This window comes from Desmodus rotundus, chromosome 12 (assembly GCF_022682495.2).
Source record: "Desmodus rotundus isolate HL8 chromosome 12, HLdesRot8A.1, whole genome shotgun sequence".
Classification (NCBI taxonomy): Eukaryota; Metazoa; Chordata; class Mammalia; order Chiroptera; family Phyllostomidae; genus Desmodus; species Desmodus rotundus.
In genome coordinates this window covers 10,869,647-10,886,326 of record NC_071398.1, presented here as the reverse complement: position 1 = coordinate 10,886,326, position 16,680 = coordinate 10,869,647, and the positions used below count along the sequence as shown (strand labels likewise).

Sequence of the window (16,680 nt, the reverse complement as noted above, 5' to 3'; positions counted from 1 at the left end):
CCACCCTTGGGGTCCAAACAATCATTTGCTTCAGTGAATTGTTGATAAGGTCACCCAGAGGACTTCCTTGCACTGTTTGCTCCCCTTCCCAGTCTGTACCTCACCATTTATTGTAGACTCGATATGAGTTCATTTGCATTTTGGGAAGATCATGCAGATTATGAGAATTCAATGATTTTTCATTGCTTACGGAGATACAGTCTTAAGAATCTGTAATAGACACTGCATGAGTTTGCCCCTGCCTTTCTGTTCAACCTTCTGCGACCGCGCCTCTTCTTCCAGAGTACCTGTGCCCCCCTGACCCTGACTCCCTTTCATTTCTGGGTGTTTGCATGGGTGGATTTTTGCATACGCTTTTCCTTTTAGCTTGGGTTTGGCTCCTGTGTCATTCCAACGCCAGCCTGTTAACTCCCACCCTTTCTGGAAATATCAGTCAAATATTTATTTAATTGAGAAGTCTTCCCTGACACCCCTCTGTGAAGCTAAAATTTTTTATTAATTTTCACGTGCTACCCAATACTTATCTTTTGTAACACTTAGCACTGCAAATACCAAAAGTAAACACAAGCAAAACCATAAGTCTGTCTCTCAAATCAAATTGTACATTATTGTTTTCTTGGTGTTCACCATTATATCTTCATCTCTTACCGTTGAAAAGGAGCTAAAATATATTTATTTTTGAATTAATTAATGAAATTCTCTTGTGATACTCTTCATCTGTGGTCCAGGTATTTTATTTCTATGTAATAAATTCATTCAAGAAACTATAGTTTATGTGCTTATGAATTAACTCATGAATCACGAGAACAGTTTTTACAAATCTCAAAACAATGTCTTAATCAGACAATTGCTAAAATCAGCTCTAAAGAACTCTGCTTCAGAAGCTACACAGATGAGTGAGAAGACATGGCCAAGCCCTTCAGGATGTCTAATAATATCCAGTAACTGATCTGGCTTTATTCTATTTCTCTGCACATCAAAGTTTTCTACCAGTGAATTCAGTAGATGAATTCCAGCAAAGTTGGCAAATTCCTGTGAAGCAAATCCCATTTTCTCATCGACTTCCATTATTAAATTGGAATTGCATTTCCTTTTGGCAAGAGTACCTGCAGTATTCTCTTGCTTAGCACAGTGGTTCATGGGAAAATCATCTCTGTTTAAATGAGTAAAGAGAAAAGGAGGAGCAAGGGGCATGGTAGGGCTTGGTGGCATCCTATAAGGCAGCTGTGGTTAAAGCATCATGGTGGTTTGGAAGCTCTTTCAGGCTTTTAGCTTTAGTAAAATAAAATGTGAGACTCGGTGTTTCCACACTAGTTGAATGATCGATGACAATTTACTTCGAGTTCCATATTCTTTAAATATGAAAAGATATTACGGGAATTCTCATAGGTGAATTGAAAGGATTAAATAGAGTGTACAGGTATTGCTTAGCAAGATGTCTTGCATAAAGGAAGAACTCCTTCAAATACTTATTATTATTATTAGCCAAAGGCTAGAGTGTGCAGTATGCAGCTTAAAGATATACAGAACAATAAATGACAGTTGAATTGTGTTAGGGAGGCAAATTTTAAAAAAAGTAAGGAAATAAGAAAACAAGTAGTCTTACATCTTGATGTATATATCTTTATTTTGTCACTTTCTTGGCACTAAACCATTAAAATCAAAAGCAATGGGGGTGGAGGGAATAGACACCAGTCATAATCTCCATGGTACTTTGCACTCACGCCATTTAATCATTTCAATGTTGATTCACTCAACAAACAAGTATTGAATTTCTCTGCACGTTTACTAAATAGAATAAAATCTGGTACCTGCCTGCCATATTTCCCTAAAGGTCTTTCTTGTGAAGAGGTACTTCTTAGCTAAAAGGCTATTCTACTGCCTGTATTATCTCTAGAAACTTCTCTCAACACAAAAGTCAGAGAGGGGAAAACAAATCCATTTGGGATCAGAAGTTCTTGCCTTCATATTACAACTTGGTTCACTTACTGGGAATGTACTGGGGCTCATCTTTTGCAGACAGAAAGTGCATTATCAATAATTTTGCTGTACAACCTCATTTACAGGTCCCTGGCTGTCTTGATTTCAGGATTATTCAGGCTATGTGTGCTGCAAGAAACTAGGGCACAGGAAGTTCAAGTGTGGTGCTGTGGTCCATGGAGCTTAAGACATCTGAACCCTGACATTCACCTCAGTGCATCCTCTGAGGTGCTGATAGATGTCACAAGAAACAGAGTTTCCCAGTGTTGACCACAAAAGCCATGAGTTAATTATATTTTTCTTTGCTGGGAGGAATCAGAACTTCTAACATGTGGATCTGTTGTTTGTGTCTCCAAATGAGAGATAAGGTATAGGGTCAACATAGCAGATAATTTTTCCAAAATGCATGTCATCACTTTGTACAGAAGATTATTTTTTTTAAAAAAACATTCACTTCTTCTGCAACTTCCCCCAAGGGAGGAATATATTCTCGTGCCCTACTTTTTGTCAAAAATGTTGAGAGGTGAAAGAGAAGTTCAAAATAAAATACAGCACTGAACAATTAGATCATACTCTTGTATTTAGCATTTCCTTGAGAGGGATTAAACTCTGTCCCCGGGAGTCCGGGTTGTGTCCTGGTTACATTCTGGTAATATTTGATACATAATGAGTGAATAGGGTGTCTAGTAGTGGAGAGACATTATACTAGATGTTAAGTTTTGACTGTGTTCTAAACCCTTTTTGGATGTTTCTTCCAATTTCATGAATTTTTTAAACCTAAAATGATTTGATCAGAAGAACCAGACAAGCAAGAGATCAGAAATCCTCTGAAGCTAATTCTTACAGGCAGGCTTCAGCTAACCTTTTTATACATAGATGATCATCTTCCTGTTTTATTTATAGTTAGTCTTTATAGTGTCAGCTCCACATAAACATCTGAGATCATCCTCCAATTTGCTGCCATCAAGTCCAGTTCAGTCGGTAATTACCAGCTGACTGAAGTGCATTGTCAGCCTTAATGACTAGGTAACCAGGCCGGAAGTGTGGACAGGAAAGAGTTCAAGGAGACTGTTAACCACAGGTGATCAGGAGTCCATGTGCTCTCATCCACAGAGTTCGACTGTCTCACTGTAACATAAATTCCGACAGGTGAACTTGCCCTTGGATTATTTTCATGTCTTTGTAACATCTATTATTTGATAACAGAGACATAACAGCCTTTTAAATTGACCAATAGCAATTTGGTGTTGAAATGTAAAAGCATTTTTTACACTGTCTGACATTTATTTTAATCATAGCCATAACTTACAATACTCTAGAGTAATGAATATGAATAAAGCTTTTGGTAAAGAATGAATTCAAGCAAATATGCAGAATGAGGGAAAAACTCACATCCATATATTTGGTCTGCAAAGGAGTGTGCTATTTCATGTAGAGGAAAAATGCATATACGTTCACTCAGATTTATACAACCCAAAGCTCGACTTCTATTTTGATTTTCCATTGACTTACATATTCCAGGATGAGAGAATTGTACCCAGAATATGAACTCCTTAAAGACAGGGGCCGTATGCTATTCATCGTCTCTCTGTGTGACTCCTCTGGAAAATAATAGGGACTCCATATATGTTTCTTTAATCTGCATGACTCTAAGGCAGCTGAATCTAGCTCTGAATGGTACAGTTACAAAAAATATGTGCTTGGGGAATGATCGGCATTTTTCTTGACACATTTAATACAATTTTTGTTCAGAAAAGTCATATTTGCCTCATTTTCTTGTGATCATTGTAATAATAATCATACTCAAGCCATATGTACTTCCATTTAGAAATAATATGTACAATAATATTCATGTATGGGGAATAAAGAATAGTTTAGAGTTGTTTTGATATTGTTTGTGATACTGTTTATGAGCGGTCTTGAAATTCTTGACTCTAAAAAAAACAAAGAACTCTTTCAAATCCCTCAGCAAGAGAATACTCGATAAACTAGCGGAAATACTCTGCTCCAATCACGGGGGAATCTTCCTCCCAGGAAATAGGAGAGTTGAGCACTTACCTGGAAAACAGGTCATCAGATTTGGCCAATCTCAGTTACCCTACAGTATAATTACAGATTTCAGCTAAATTATTGATCACTTCTCTTCTCTCTAAATTCTTCACATAAAATTGTTCTGTACCCGCCAAGAAAAAAAGAGAAATATTGTCGTTCCGTTCTGCCTGCATTTATCAAGAGACCAAATCGTGGAGATGCAGAATCTGCAGATAACTTTATAGTCTCTGCCTCCTTGGACAAGTTACTTAGTGGCACTGAAGGTCAGAAGAATTCTTGCTCCCCCTAAATTTCAATCTTGCCTTCAGGATCAAGAGGGTTAACGTGTAGTGAGGAAAAATGTGGAAGGAAACTAACACGTATTATAGGCTAACTGTGTAGCAAAGCATGTACCTTTCAAATCTCAGCTTTCTAATCTACCCATAAGTATGTTGATACCTGTCTACCTCCGGGAAGAGAATAGAAGCTTGAACAAGCATTAGGTATTGGAGCTTTAACTCAAGTACTGATATGCCTGATTCTGAAATTTCTTTTTTTTCCTCTCCCTAAATTGCCTCTCCAGGAATGTTGTAAATAAAAATATTGAAAGCAATTCTTTCTTTAGGATTCTACTAGGCACGGTGAAGCATACAATTTCCCATTCTAGTGGTTTCCACAATTTCTTGTGGATATAATTTTCACTGAACAGAGGTTAAAATATAGAGCTCTCAATTTTGCTCAAACTTTGTGTAGGGTCTTCAGTGGTTTAATTTTTGGACAGGTCTTACACCAAAAGAAGCAAAAGTATCACTAGACATGTTACCGGGCTAAAGGAGTCCGTTTGCATGCATCAAAGCCACAAAAGCCTTCCAGGTATTTCTAACGTGTGTCCTGGGCAGAGAACCACTATTCTCCATAGATGTAAAAGCATCTGTCTGCCTCATTACGTCTGTTAATGTAACTAAGCACTGACATTACGTACTGAAATATGCTCATTCGTCCAATAGTGTACTTATTAATGTCTATTTTACAGCAAGCACAGTTGTAGGCATGTAAGACACATGAATAAATAAAAGAAACATGAATCACACAAAAAGAAAGGTATGAGCAGGGGCTTGAAGCAAAGGAAGGAAGGGTTTATTAGTTGAGAAGGTGGCCCACGCCAGGAGACGCCGGTGAACTAATGCTCAGAGACCTGGGTCCAGATGGTTTCCAGGGACTGGCTTACACAGGTGGAGAATCATCGGTCATGGTGACTAAGGGGGTGAGGGTCCTAGTCAGGGCCGTGGTCTCTACTGATTGGTGGTGCTAGGGTACAGGTAGCTGATTGTTGCTTCTGGTCCTGAAACAGCCTTGGTGTGGCTTTGTCTCGTATCACAAGCATGTGGTAGGCGGGGCTGTTCTGAAGCTGAAACAGAACTGAGGCCCAGATGTAATCTCTAGTTTGACTGAAAGCCTCGGTCTCTTGACTGAAGCTTTGTTCCAAAGGTTATTTGACAATCACCAGAACCTCACTGTTTTGAGGGCTTAACGATGAAGGGAGCAGACATGCAAAGGAGAGAGAAGCAGGTGAGTGAGGTTGCTGGAGAAGGCCACTTTGAATCAAAAGGAAAGAAAGAAGAAAAGGTCGTATTAATGAAGTTTCTATGCAGTTGCAGAGAGAACTCCTTGTAATCGTCCTCTGAACAGTAGGGCAGTCTTCCGTGACTTGGGATGATTCTACTTCTCTGTGTGTGTGTGTGTGTGTGTGTGTGCGCGCGTGCACGTGGGGGATGGTAGGGGTGCACTGTGGGTGGTAGATGCTTTAAAGTAGGGAAGTGGCCTCAGATTTTTAGATGCCTTTGACAGTAATTTTGAAGATGCTGGAATCCATTCTGTCTGCGACTTATTCAAATGAAGTGAAATCACAAAGCGTCTTTTGATTCAGACACGTTTCTTTTCACATTTTACAGCCATTCATTCCCCAGCCTTCTAAAGGGCTCAGAAAAATAGAGGGAATAATGAAACAAAACAAAACAAAATTCCACCGTGCCTGACAAAGCTGTTGCAAAGCTAGTTCTCTGTAAACAGCTTGTCCTCCACCTTTTTGCACCAGCTGGTTGTTGCTAATTTCTCCTCCGTGTCTTGGAATAGCTCTTTTCCTTGAAGCTGACGTCTCAGCCTTTGCAGATGACTCCCTGAGTCTGGGATTCCTAAAGAAGGTGTTAGGTCTCTTCAATGTTCTGTGCTCGCCTGTGCCTCTTGTTTAACTCTTAAACAAACTTAGACTTCATGACTAACCTTTTAGTGGGGAAGCCCCCAGAGACTCACATTGCCTGTGAGTTCGGGTGACCTTTGGGGGTGAGACTGATGGTCTGTCAGCATGGATAAATCTTGAATCCCCAGCTTTTATCATGCATCTAGGCGCACAATGAAATTGGCTTTTTGGCAGAACTGTTTGAAGCCTGAGTAGCCTGCCACCTACTACCTTGCTCTGAGCAGGGACATGTTTTCATGGAGAAACTGACTTGGTGACCATTTAGATGCAAATTTTATCAACAACAACAGAGCCCATTTCTCTTGTACTATTGCATTTCATTTTCACAAGGGTCCTGCCAGGTGGATGCTCACAGGTGTTCTTTAAAAACAATGTAAAAGAAGCTCCGAAAGCTTACACAATTGCTACTATCACATGGTTGAGAGGAGTAAAACCTCAATTTAAACCTATATTGTGAAACTCAAGAGCAAAATTTTCTCCCAGATGGATAACAATGTCCACTCCTCTATTGTAATAAATCTGATTAAATCTGATGCGCTTGCTGTTGCTTTGAACCTATTTCCTTGGCTTTCGGACCATGTTTTCTTTTGTTTTCCCTTATCATTGATAGAACTTTAATTTTACACACATATATACATATATATGTCTATATTAATTATATATATTATAATGTACATCTATCTTTGACCTTTACACTTTAATTTCTGTTTTGGTATTATCGACAAACTCCTTCACTTTGAGAAACCTTGTTTAAGAAATGAGGGACTCAGAGCCACGCCTGGCTCGTTGCCCCTATTTACGGTGCCTTTTGTAGACATCAATATCTTTTAATAAGTTCTTTGCATGCATTGCATTCACTCTTTACAACACCTAATAAATTGGCCACTGGCATTATTCCTGTTTTAAAAGGAGCAGGGGAGACCTCAATAATTTGGAAAAGGCGACACAGCTAACAAGGTCACGTTCAGACTGAAAACGGCCCCTTCTCCAATGGCGTCTGGGAAAGAGTTTCATACCTCAATGCAAAGCCAGTGAGAACCACAGATTCTTTGCTAATCAACATCCCACCATGTTAACTCACTGCTCGTCACTCTGTGCCTTTCAGCCGAGTGCTGCACACATTTCCTGGGCACTCAAGTGCTGGAGCATGTGGCACTTCAGGCTTCACGCCTATTAGCGTCTCAGTCCAACCTCAGGGCCCTTTGCTGAGCTGATGAGCAATGCTCTCAAAGTCTTCATTTTCCTCATCTGTGGAGGGAGGCGATAAGGAAGCTCCCCAAAGACGTGCAGTTTATACGTGGTGAAGCTGGAAGGCAAACCCAGTTCTGCCCGATGTCAGAGCATCCGCTCTTTACTGTTATGCTCAGCTATTTATGTCACGTGTCTATTTCCATCTACTTAGGGTCTCCCTCTGCAGGCTTTGGTAACTTAATGCTCTTCTTTAGTTGATACCATCCTTGATTCTATTTTTCTCACTTCTCACCTCACTCTTAAGTTGCTTTGAGAGTCAGATCAGGCATTCACTTCTATAAAATGAACCCTCTCTGATGTTTAGCCCGTGGGCTCCGTACTACTCCCAATAATATAATTTTACTTACTAGTCTTATTTATTGTCCTACCATTCCATCGGACTACGTGATCGGAGAAAAGGGGCTATGTCTCAATTACATTGTTATTTTTACAAACCCAACACAGTGCGTGGAAACTAGAATAAACAGTCATTCAGTACACATCTGTTGAGTGCCTTGTATGTCTGAATCAATCCAGTTCTCACCCAGATGTAGTGACAGATGATCTGGTATTCATGTGAGCAACTAGTGTTGACTCAGAGTAGAAGGCTACTCTATCAAAAGCTTTGTACCGTTTTGACGTGAAATTGATCTGCAAACACCTATCCTGAATCCCAAACTAATCTAAAGGACAGACGTATCCTCTGAATGTTATCTTCCTGAAGTGTCTAGAATCTAGATGACAGACATTCATTTTCTACCGCCATGGTCGTCTCCGTCACACAGCACCTCGTACTGGTGACACACTCTTGTAGCTGCTGAAGTGCATAACGAACGAGACAGTTAAGTCCCCTCCCACGAAGCTTATGTTCTACTATTTGAGATTGGGGAGTAAGAAAATAAACAAGGGGAGGCACAGGGATGCAATATAGAATGACTGGATGATTACTTCAGTTTGGATTGTCTGGAAAATCTTTTCTGAATAGGGGATTTTTAAGCTAAGACCTGAATCAGCCATGATGAGATACGAGGAATTAATGCCAAACCTTCCATAGGGAACACGGGGAACTTGTTAGAGGAACAGAAAGATATGTAGACTGACGAAGGGGGTGATGAGTTAGGGGGAAAGTGGTGAGATGAACTTGGGGTAAGACCAAGGGCAGGTAACAGGCTCTCCAGGATGGAGATAAGGAGTTTAGCTTGTTTTCTAAATGAGACGGGTGAGTATTGAAGGGGCAACACCATGTATTTTGTTGTCATTTGTTTCAAAATGAGCACACAGGCTGTGCTGTGTAGATAGGACATTAAGGAGATAAGAATGGAAGAGGGAAGACCAGGTAGGTGACTCTTAAGTGATCCGCTCAAGAGACGGCATTTCATTGACTGGAGGATACGGGTAGTAACGGAGATGAGAAAACAGACCAGTTCAGGGATATCGCTTAGAAGATGAACAAACACTTCTTTCTCTTTGGATGTAGGACTTCTGAGAAGAGGGGCTCCAGGGGGACCTTCAGGTTTTTGCTTTGGACAGCTGGGTAAATGGTATTGCCACCTAGCAAATGAGGAGCGGGTTGTGGGTAAGAGAGGTCGAGGCATTGAGAGTTCTGGTTAGGTCATATTAACAGTGAGGCTCCTTAGAAACATCCATGTGGGAATGTCCAGCACAATGTGGACTATGTGAGTGTTGGGTCTAGAGAACGATCGTTCATTGAACAGGCACCTTCTGGGTCACTGACTTTGAAGATGAGATGAGATCACCTAAGAAGCGTGTGCACATACATGAGAAGATTAAGAACATTGGCAGAAACTCTAGGCTTTTGCAAAGGAGGGCATGTCAGCAGAGCAGGAGATGTGTAGGAGCCGGGAAAGTGAAATAGTCGGGGCATCAAGAAAGAGAAAGTGTTTCAAGGAGAATAGGACTCTTTGTTTTCATTGCACTTATTATTATTTTAATTAAAATCTCTTTGGGTCAGCGCAGAAGATACTCAGAGGCACTCTTGGAAGAAATCTAACCTTTCCAAAAAAAGAAAAAAATGAATAAAAGGTATTAGCCATATTTCTAAGTCACCCCTCTGGAAATTTCACCATACAACCAAACTATTTTTTACATCTGCACATGAATAAAATAAGAATGAAAGATGAATGTGGTCTACCTCAACTGCTTATTTTTCTTGTAGGTTATGACATACATATTTGAAAACAGTGTCACATTGCTGTAAAATCACTATATACTTTTCTTTGCCAAGGTCAATATGATTGAATTCTTTGTACCTTTAAAATGATACATGATTAATATACTTACTTGTGATTCCCATTACTTTCCAACATTTTCTCATTATCAGTGTTACTGCTATTAGTAATTTTATGGTCATTGTTTTGCATGTGTTTCTCTTGTCCTTAAGATCGGAGACTCCTTAGCAGTTGAATTTGTAATTCTGGAAAGGTAGACAAAGATGGGGCAGAGGGCATCTCTGGGTAAGTTCCACGTGTCATCTTTTTGCCAAGAAGTTGATGTTGAACCAGCCATGGTTAGCAGACCCACAGAAATGTTAGGGATTCTAGCCTCTGTACTAGGCCTCTTTTATAAGATAAAGCAACCCATTAGCACAGCCCTCGCAGCAAGGGTGAAAACTCGGGCCCTGTGGAGGAGCACACATACTCAAAAGCCAATTCAAGCCAGTAATGAGATCTTTACTGTGCAAATAAATATTAGATGGTGTCAGGAGCACAGTGTGACTGATCCTGCGGTGACTCATTTAAGTGGCTGTGCACCATTGGACAGGAGAAAGATGTAACAGGAGATACGAGTTAGGTGTCTTAGTTTTAATATGTTCTTCATTTATGTAAAAAAATAAAACCAACTCCTATGAATTATCCAGGAAATAAAACTTCTGTTTTCTTTCTGGTGCTCAGAATTTGTGATGCGTTAAAGATAGTGAGTTAGTAGGGAGCTATGCCAGACAAGAGAACACATCTCTTTTGTTCCCATTTGGAAGAGAAGACCTGGGAACCGGACATCTCCGGGTTGAATCCTGGTCTCATCACAGCCTCTGTACGCTCTTGCACAAGGCTCTCAAATTCTTTGGAGTCTCAGCTTCTGATCTATGCAATGTGACGACTCACGTTTATGTCCCTGGCAATGGCAGATATTTTGTTAGGGACAGGTATGTATGACATTGTTTTACATCTTTCTTCCAATTGCTAAACCTTTAGCCTTTTCCTGTAACTTTGTATGTGGCAGGAGAGGCAGGTCCATTTGCATAGCCCATCATTTTCCGATTAGGGCAGGGCTTGGTATTTAGCTTTTTGGTATTAAAGCCAATTACAAATGATTTATTAGCTACTAGGAAAGTGCAATATAAATAGTAAACTTGAAGGTTATAGATAAATTATGTTTTTAATTGGAATGCTAATAAATTATAATGTCACATTATGAAATAAGTAGCTGGATACTTCAAACATCAGAGTAAAAGTCACCTGATGAAAATTTACCCAGTGATGGCATAAATTAAATGTAGCTGTCAGAATACTACCTGCAAAGGAGGACAAATAATGCTTCCCCATCTCCAAAGACACTTGATTTGAATTTAGAATAATGTCTACAGATCTATACCTTAATAAATCTGGAAGGCCCAGAAATCATTTTTTTTCTGATTAGCTAACACTAATTTTTTTCCCCAAAACGTTTTTCTTTTCTCCTTGAGTTGGGGAAGCCATATTTTGTTGGCAGACATTCCCTGAATTGACGTTTGTGACTTCACTGTTATTAGAAACAAGTTAAATTGTTATGATAAATGGAAACATTTGTTTAACCCTTCATCTTTCTAGATTCAATATCAACGCAACATCTTGAAGCAAGATTCCAAAGAGCACTTGACAGAGAGTATCACCTCTAGGAATACAGACACTCAGATTCTGAACAACAGTTTAGTCCTCAACCTGCAGGAGATCTTTGTTGATTCTCTCATCTCCCTTGGCTTTCTTGTTTCTAAATGACAGGGGAAATGTTTATATGATACAGCGAGATGTAATAGTGTAACGACTATCATTCACTAAATGCTTACCAAATAGCTGGCACAATGCTAAATATTTTGCATATACCATCTCATTCAGTCCTCACAAACAACCCCAGGAGATCTGAGCTGGCCGTAGCCTGTTGCCAGGTGGGCAAATGGCTCCAGGTCCCACAGTGGTGCATAGGTATCGAGACCAACACACAGCCAACCTGCTGCGTGCTTCCCCTCCCTTCAGGAGTAGTGCCTTCAGCATGAAAACACCTTGGGGATGAAAAGCCCTTGGAGGTGATGCTCTTTGGACACTTGAGTGATGTTGCTCACCTGTGATTGTCAAAAAGAGATTACCAGGCAAATGTGTTTCATGGTTTTATTCCTGGTTTAATGATGAATTGGTCATTACTCTACATTTTGATATTACTCCTCATATGTATTGTTTACTAACACCGACATTGAGGAGGTTTCTTTGCAATTCTTAGAGACATGGCCAAGGCACGGGGCCTCTGCTTCTGTGAAAACGGCAAAGCAAAACAGCGGGGATCCATATCTCAACAGAAGTGGGGGTGGGGGGGGGAGGAGGACACCTCATTAATATCTCACTGCAAGGAGTACATACTTCCAATTTTATGGTATTCTTTTCCATGAATGAACTAACTACTTCCATTCTGAAATGATTGGTACGAACACGGAAATCATGTATATTGTACAATAAGTGCCATTTGGGATAACTGAGCAATTAATTCATTCCTCATCAACTTGTCTACAGCTACTGACGTGTTACATAGATCTGAGCTTCATTAGGCATCTGTGAGACACACACTCAACGGAATCCTCTCACATGTGTTTGGGGAACTTACAAAAAGCTGCATTACTTTATCTCGATGACGCGATGTGAGGTGTTGCAGCTTTCCAGGGCACCCACGAAATACGGAATTGTACCCTTTGTCACTTTTCAACCGCTTTAATTCTATTACGTTTACTGGTATTTAGTACTTACAGGGTCTCCTCTCCTTTCAAATGGAAATGTTAACTGCTGTAATTAATCCTCCCAGCATTTCTCCATCCTACAAATAGAAATAGAAATAAAGCAATTAGGGACAAGTGTGCCCTTGATCAAAGGAAACACAATTAGGTGTGTTCGGCCTCTGACTCGGGACTCCTGGTCTGAGTGAGTGTCTGTAGGAGGTTTTTCTTTAGGGAAGGAAGCAGTTCACCTCATAGAAATTGCAGCTTATCCCTGATGCGTGACTAGGTGGGAAAAGTTATCTTGTCCCTCTATGAGTCTTGTGGATAAAGCGCTACCTTTACAGAGGGTTGACAGTTAATGACAGTGTAGACTCCTCTCCTCACTGAAATGCTGTGATTTTTTTTTATTCTTGAAAATTTTGACTATAAAGTGTCTGCTGTTGGCTGTCTTCTCTGGCTGATATGGCTTTTCCACGGTCTGAGGAAAGGTGTGTGTAGTGAGGGGTGAGAGGCAGGGGCGGAGTGGGATCAGATGCGGAAGCAGTGGGTGGTGAACAGAAAGATTGCTTTTTTGGTGGCTGATGTCCCACTTTATGACCCATCATCTCTCAGTTGAACTGCATCTCAAATTGGTCAGTTTGCTTCTTTCTAAACCTTGAACCTGAGCATGTCCTACTGTCCTTCCATGGTTTCCTTTCGTCCTCAGGAACAAATACAAGCTCTTTTCCACAGCACAAAATATGCCACAATCAATAACTTCTTCTTGTTCCCCAAGTCTTGGAGGTCTATACGCCCAGGACCATATCTTCAAGCTCACATGTGTAAACATGCCAGCTAAAATTTCACATTTCACGGAGGCAATAGTTGTACTCGGAAAAATCATGCTTTATAGAGAAGAAGCATAACAATGGTTTTATTTTCAGCAACCACTACAATCACCCAACAGGCTTTAAAAGGACTAATTCCTGGGTGCCACCCCACTCTGCGCATTCTGAATGTGGAGAAGTGGCCCCTGGACGTTGGTATGGTACAAAATTTCCCAGAGAAGGTGGTCTCAGTTTGCACCCAAATTTTAAAGCCACTTTACAATAATGCAACATTGTAATAAAATATAATATTTGTAGTTAGGGGCAAGGGCTAGAGGATTAAACAACCCTGGAGTTCTTAATGTGTTCCTAAATGAATTTTTTTAATGTTTTAAAATAAATTTTATTTATTTTATTTTCAGAGAGAGGAGAAAGGAAGGAGAAAGAGAAGATGAGAAACATCACTGTGTGGTTGCCTCTTGCATGTTCCCTACTGGGGACCTGGCCTGCAACCCAGACATGTGCTCTGACTAGGAATTGAACCTGTGACCCTTTGCTTTGGAGGTCTGCGCTCAATCCACTGAGCCACACCAGCCAGGGCTAAATAGATTTTTAATCCAATATTTATTTAGGGACAGAGCAGAACTTTGGAAATGGTCAGCAAAGTAGGACCCCTGGTGGCAGGCCTCAGGTCTGTCTCTGAGCAGTTAAGCTCTGGACTTCCCTCTAGCCCACCTCGTTTAGCTGGCCAATCGCCTTGAAATTAACATGCCCTATCTACCTTCAATACCAGCCACAGCGACAATCCATTCATACTTGAACTTGCCTGTTTGTGAGACAGTCACCCTTCCCACTCTAAATGGCTTCTCAAATTATTCTCGCCAGCCACGCAGTCCTCTCCCTGATAGACTTGTGAGAAATCTAGTGTTTTCCATCTTGTTAAAAAAGTCAGTGATGTTTTGGTAAAACAAATATACCAGCCGTAGGTGTGAGAAGGAAATAAGGCAATGGTATACAGCATAGTGTTTGACAGCGTAAAATGTTCAATACATGTTGGCAGTTATTATTTTCATTTTCAGCGCTAAATCACGTTTTACCTGAATGTCTCATAACTCCATGATTCTCTCTTTACTTACAATTTCTGAAGTGCCATTTGCTTCTCTTACCCGGGAAACATACAAAGTAAGAGCTGACATATTTCATGTACTTACAATGTAATGGGAGTGGCCTTAAGTCCTTTGTGTATATTTTGCATCTTAATAATTATTATTTATTTTAATCATCATCTGAAGATATATCCATTAACTCCAGAGAAAGAGAGAGAGAAATAGTGATATGAGAGAGAAAAACAGATCAGTTGCCTCCCATACACCCCCTCAACATGGGATCCAACCTACACCCTTGGCATGTGCCCTGACTGGGAATCAAACCCGTGACATTTCTGTTTATGGGATGATGCTTCAGCCAACTAAGCCATGCCAGCCAGGGCATATTTAGCTCCTTTAAATCTTATACCTATGATGTAAGTTTTAATATTACCTGCATTTTAGAGATAAAGGCACCGAATCACTCAGAGGATGTACCTTTTGTAGGATGCAGCTGCTATGTGGTGGGTCTAGGATTTGAACTCAGAAACTCTGATTCCAGAGCTTGTGCTGAGAACTGTCAAAACTGATGGTGTCATCCTCCTGAGGTCTTATTACTGTGTGAAGCCTCACCATAGACACATTCCTCCTCAAAAGAAGAGGTATTTTCTTCACTGTCTTCTACACAGAGATAAAGATGTATCTATGCTGCTGTATGACAGAGGCCCCCCAAGAAGCCCAGAATTGTATTCTGGGGGGCAGGCCCCTTGTAGTACAGACTTCCCCCACCAGGTGGGTTCTAGGAACCCATCTGTATCTGTGTTCCAGCTGGCGTTGTTGGGAGGGGCTGCGTTCAGCTTCAGTGAATTTTTTTTGAAGAGCTTTTCAATGCGTTTGCCCATTTCATGATGGGTGATTTACGAGTGCACCTGCCCACCCTCACTGAGTGTTCAGCAGTTTTTGACCAAAAACAGCCTGACCCCTGTGCCCCACCCTCCCTACTCACCTGATCTTGCCCTAAGCAACTTTTTTTTGGTTTCCCTGATGAAAAAAGTCCTCAAAGAAAAATGTTTTGCTGATGTGGAAGAGGTGAAACAAAAAACTGCAGAAGCACTAAAAGGCCTCAAAGTTGATGAGTTCAAAACCTGTTTCGAACAGTGGAAAAAAATACCTTGATAGGTGTATTGCATCAAATGAGGAGCACTTTGAAGGTGACTGGAGTTTAAACATGTAAGAATAGATACACAGTTTTGTATCATTAAATTCCGTTTCTTTTTCCACTTGGGTCCCTCCTCGTACTTATGCGTTCATCTCTCAGAGAGCACATGGTCCACTGGAGGAGTACAGATGTGTCTTATTTACTTCTGTGTCTTCGGTCCACAGTGAAGAGTCTGACATACACTAGGTGCTGGGTGGATGTTAGCAGTAGAACCAAAGAGAAAAATGAATAGTTGAACTCATAGGAACTAGCTATAGGAAGGAAATTCCATCAATGTCTAAGAAATGGGAGTTGTATTTTTTTTCCTGTCCCATCAAAGGTACCCAGGTATGAGTTCACAGTCAGGCTGAGGATGAAGGAAATTTCAGTGTGTGTTTCCATTCTCGATGCCACACTGCTAAAGTCTAGGAACAGCTCTAGAAATACAGGGTAGAGCAACAGTACATTTACAATTGTGAGTGCACAAATCACAAGAGTTTACTCTTGCATTGTTATTCATCAGTAATTTTCATACTAACAGCTGCAAACCTACTTTTGCCCCACCCTGTGTGTTTTTCAGTGACATGCCACTGTCATACATCACTACTAAAGTTTTCCTCTCAGAACTTGTCCACGTAAATCTGTATTTGGGTCTAATGGAAATTTAATGAAAATGTGTAGGTTAATTCGTTTCACGAGAAATACTATGATGGCTGTATTTTTCTAGTTCAGCACCATACACAAGCATCTTAAAGCTCGCCCAGGCATCCCAAATAGGATCACTACATCCTACTTTTATATTCATCAGCTTGTCTGAGGCATACAGCCTGCATCTGATCTGCTTTTGACTCTTCCACGGTTAGCCTGAAAAATGTTGGAGCATTCTCATCAATAATATCATCTAATGCCCCATCCATACATAATCATCTCCTTCCCTCTAGAGGCGGCCTTCCCTGTGGCCACAGGCTTTATGCAAAAGATGGCAGGATAGTTCATATTAATGTTAACAAATTCAAAATATTTCCAGCAGGCTATGCTCTTAGCACAGTTTGCTCTCTGGACTGCCGACTTTGGGCTTGGCGCGGGATCTCACTTTGGGGCTAGGTCCTGACGTT

The 16,680-nt window shown here is 40.6% G+C and overlaps 1 protein-coding gene across 1 annotated transcript in view; it reads left to right on the top strand.

The window, feature by feature from the left end:
- Window positions 1-16,680, top strand: part of CDH8 (cadherin 8) — a 334,727-nt gene that overhangs the window by 69,269 nt on the left and 248,778 nt on the right. The window lies entirely within an intron of this gene.